This window comes from Pteropus vampyrus, unplaced genomic scaffold (assembly GCF_000151845.1).
Source record: "Pteropus vampyrus isolate Shadow unplaced genomic scaffold, Pvam_2.0 Scaffold66, whole genome shotgun sequence".
Classification (NCBI taxonomy): domain Eukaryota; kingdom Metazoa; phylum Chordata; class Mammalia; order Chiroptera; family Pteropodidae; genus Pteropus; species Pteropus vampyrus.
In genome coordinates, this window is record NW_011888847.1 from 7,938,196 (window position 1) to 7,943,225 (window position 5,030).

A 5,030-nucleotide genomic window follows, 5' to 3' on the forward strand; every position below is an offset into this window, starting at 1 on the left:
TTATAGTAGAGGCCCAAAAAGCCAATACAGTGGGTTCTACCTGTGAAAGGTCATAAAAAGCTTCACAGAAGAGATGACAAAAGGTGACTTGGCCAAAAATGTATGACATTTCAGATCCATAGTCAAACATCGCTTTTCTATACATTCTGTCACTGATACAAAAGAATTCGTTATTTCTGGCAGTAATAATAGACGATCTTGGAGATGTGGTATTGGCTTGGTCAACTTGTGTGAGATGTTTTTAATTGAGGTTTGTGGTTTGTATATTCTCTACAGAACAATTCACGGTTACTATCAAACTTTTCTAGTTCTCAGATGGCTTATCTACAAAAACAAAATAAAGCAATGGTCTCAACTCATTCTACAAAAATTTTCTGGCCCAGTATCTACTAAATTTGCACATCCTAGAGTTATGCCTTCACTATTTAAAATATATCTGGTGAAATTTGAGTAAACTCTATAGTTTATAGTTTTGTACTAATGTTAATTCTTCCTTTTGAAAATTGCGCTGTGGTTATGTAGATATAAAAATAAAAGAACTTGGGTGAGGGAATATATAGGAAAGCTCTGTACCAATTTTGTAACTTTTCAGTAAATTTAAAACTAGTTCAAAATAAAAAAACAAATAAATGTACATGTAAATAAACATATGCATATATGTACATATTTACCTTTTTTATGAGATTAATGCTATTCATAGTGTGTTCCACAAACTCTTCATTACAAATTAGACAAATTAAATATAGAAATTGAAAGCAAAAATTTAGAAACTTTTATAACAAATTAACATTTCCACAATATCTAAGATATGATCATTTTCCTAGAAATTTAATTTTATTGCATTTTTTAAAGCATCAATCTGTGTAAGAGTTCTCCAGAGAAACAAAACTAAGAGGATGTGTGTGTGTGTGTGTGTGTGTGTGTGTGTGTGTGTGTGTGTGTGTGTGGAGAGAGAGAAAGAGAGAGAGAGAGAGAATTTATTTCAGGGAAGAGTTGCAGTCCAAATGTAGTCTACCAGCAGAATTCCTTGAATTCCTTCTTGCTCAGGGGAGTTCAGTCTTTGTTGCATTAAGACATTCAACTGATTGGATAAGTCCTACCCACAATATAGAGATAATCTGCTTTACTAAAAGTCTACTGACTTAAATGTTATTCTCATTTTTAAAAAAAACCTTTACAGAAACATCCAGGATAATGTGTGACCAAATATCTGGGTGCCATGGCCCAGGAGTGCAGTCACTATAGGACCATTGCTCTAATAATTTTCTACACAAGTAAAGTGATCCTCTAGGTGGGTGGTGCAACAAAAGCTGCTACCTTACACAGATCAAGAAATGCCAGATATTCAAGCTGGATTCAGAAAAGGAAGAGGCACTCAGGATCTAATTGTGAGCATTCTGTGGATATTGGAGTGCTCCAAAAAATTTTAGAAGGTCAGTCTATGTCTTATAGACTACAGTAAGGCCTTTGACTGTGTTGAATATAAAAAGCTATGGCTGCTCTGAAAAAAAATGGGTATGACTCAGCACTAGATTGACTTGATGCATCGCCTGTATTATGGACAGGAAGCCACTATCGGGGAAGAATATGGAGAGACAGAATAGTTTCCTATAGGCAAAGGTGTCAGAAAAAAGGGCATTTTATCTCCCCATTTGTTTAATAATTTGTATGCAGAACATATCATGCCGAAAAACTAGGCTAGACTCAGAGGAAGAAGGAGTGAACCTTGGTGGAAGAAATATCAATAACTTAAGATACAAAGATGACACCATGTTACTGGCAGAAGTAGCAATGATTTGAAACGACGTCTGATGAAACTAAAAGAATATAGTGCCAAAGCAGGACTGTATTTGAACATCAAGAAGACAAAAATCATGACTACAGAAGAAATACACAACTTTAACATAACCAAGGAAGATATTCAAATTGTTCCGAATTTTGCTAACCTTGGTTCAGTCATCAATTCAAATGGAGACTACATCCAAGAAATCAAGAGAAGGCTAGGAAAGAGCAGCAATGGAAGAATTAGGAAGATCACCAAGGGCAAAGCTGTGTCATTAGACACCAAGGCTAAAATCATCCACACTCTGGTATTCCCAATTACCATGTATGAATGCAAAACTTGGACAGTGAAGAAGGCTGATAGAAAAAAAAAAAAAAGCATGTATTCATTTGAAATATGACATTGGAGGAGAGCTCTACAGATACTCTAGACCATCAGAAAAATGAGCAAGTTCATCTTAAAACAAATTAAGTCTGAAATGTTAGTGGAGGCAAAAATGACAAAACTGAAACTTGTCCCATTTTGGGCACATCATGAAAAGACTGGATTCTTTGGAAAAGACAACAATGCTAGGAAAAAATAGAAAGCAGCAGGAAAAGAGGAAGACCAACTATGAGGTGGATTGACATGAAAGAAGCCATAAACATGAGTCTACAGGAACTGAACAGGGCTGTTGAGGACAAGACATTGTGGACATCATTCATTCACAGGATTGACAGGAGTCAGGGCCAACTCAGCAGCACAAAACACATGTGTTTCAACCAAATTAATACACAAAATTAACCATCGGATAGTCCGTGACGGATTGGAATTTTTTTTAAATGCCCTTCACTGAAGATAATTTGAGAAGCATTGTACAACTTCTAGTAGTATACCAAATAATCACATTAATAAAGAAATAAACATTTAGACTAAGAATGTTCATTTTATATGTGAACAGTGGAAAAGACTAGGAGCAGTGCCCTGGCTGGTATGGGGAAATAGGATTGAATTACTTTTTTATTCTCACCAATGAGCCTAAGCCATTAAAATCCACCTTTGCCCATTGATACAATTTTTATTATTCTAATCCAGAAGTTTCCAAACTTTCTCTATTCTCGGCACCTGCGTATGTCAGTAATTTTTTCACAGAGCCCCTAGGCCAAAAGAAATACCTAAGAGAAATATCATTTATGTAGTAGTTAGTTTCCAACAACATCTCTATTTGGAAAAAATACTTAATGCATAAATTGAAAAAAAAATTTTTTTATTCTTCACCAGAGCTACTTATAAGAGAATGCCACTTGGGCACTGAATGTCTTCTCAAACCTTGGTGCCTATATAGACACTACCACCTTCACCTTTTGGTCCACACTGGTTTTTCACTTGATATTTGCATTTTACAACAACTGCTAAAAACCCCACTTTTCAAAGATAAGACGTCTTCAAAAGGAATGGAGAAAAATTTAATGTTGAAACTGTAAACTATCTTGACCTAGTAGTTCACTTGGTGTCCAACAGATGTCAAATCTCACCACGTATTTCTCAACATTTAATATACGCCACGTGCCCCCATTGAGTTGGCTGTGGTGTCCTGGACACCTAGAGCACAGTTTCGGACTCATGGCTCTATTCTTTTTCCATTTTTGATTCTGTTCCCTCACTTTCAGAATATAAGCATCTACTTTAAATGTCTAGCAACTACCTCTGTTAAGCCTGGGGTTAAGCAGAAGGTAACATTCACTGTCATGTTATAACTCTGACCTTTTGCTGCTAGTACTCAAGAAGCTGTGTATTCCTTCTTGTTCTTTGTCTATGGTGACGGTTATAGAAGACTGGAAGGCCTTAAATGGCCAGTCATCCCAAATATGTGCCTCCAGGGAGCATAACAAAATCTTTGCCTCTGTTATATATTTAAATAAGAATAGTTTTTAACTCTTATTTTTTAATAGACAATTAAATCAAGACTGAGAGCAGTATAAAATAGATATAATTTTATACCTTTCTCACTAATTTTTAATCGTTCTCACTAATTTCTAACGATTCTCAATTACCTCTTAATCTAATCCTGATTTTTCCATTCAATTGTATTTCTTTCACTTCCCTAAATTCCTGTCATTGCAGTCAAAAGTCCCTTGGATCATGTGAGTGGCTCTGATAGTAGTATTTTGAGACTTAGGCATAGCTTGAAATTGAAAGCCTTTTTCTTTCGGGTTCAGTATCTTGTGTTCATCGTTATCGTTGAAATATGAACTATTTATCTTGTTTGGCTGGTGTCAACAGTTGGAGAGATGGCCTCCCTCTGCCTCCTGTTTTTAGCTTTTTCCTGATTCATTTTCTTTAGGCAGAGAAAAGGAAAGAGAGAGAGAGACTCATATATTTCTTATATCCCTGCAAGATTGTCTCTTTCTGGCATCAACAATAAAACCTCTCTCTCTCTTTCTCTCTCTCTCTCTCTCTCTCTCTCTCTCTCTCTCTCTCTCTCTCTCTCTCTCCACCCCCTCCACCTTTCTATAAAGATCTTCTAGCTTCTTTTATCTACCATTTACTACCAGCTACATGTAGTTGATAACAATGTGCCTCTGATATTTACCTATTGTCTTGTGATGGAGACTACAGTCTCTTTCCAGGGATAAATTCAAGCTTTTTTAAACATACTTTTTAAATCTTCTTTCCTAACAAACAGAACAAAATTTTAGACAGTGGCACATAGAGTGGGTTTGCACTCAAGGACAAGTATCTGAAGCCAGAACACAGGCGAGCAGTGCCCTCCACTGCTGCTCCCACTTTCCCCAGCCTGATGCTGAACTTCCCACTTCTTTCTTGCTGGACCTTTTCTATAAACCAGATGTCAGCAAAAATATTGGATTCTTTATACTTTAAGCTGTTTAACATTTGAAAGTGTTGAAAGAGTTAGGCACATTATTCATTCAACTGTAGCTACTTTCCAATGACCTGGGGGGATTAACAGGATACCTGTTTGGAGCAGGTATCTCAGAAGCCACCTCTCTGTGTTTAGAATCCAACTGGCACACAGCCCTCAGTGGGAAGACTGATGGATGGTGTTCAGTAAAAATTAAAAGCCTAGGGAAAGTACAGTTCCCTGGGCCAGAACAAAGCAGTTGAATAATGGCTCCTTCGGAGGATAGAGGTGGGAGTTTTTTCTTGCCTTGTTCCTGGGGAATAAAAATGAAGTCAAAACTTCTTTGCAACAGTGACTAATTCCTCATCAGAGGGCCTCCTGCCTTTGTACAGCTAATTCCATGGG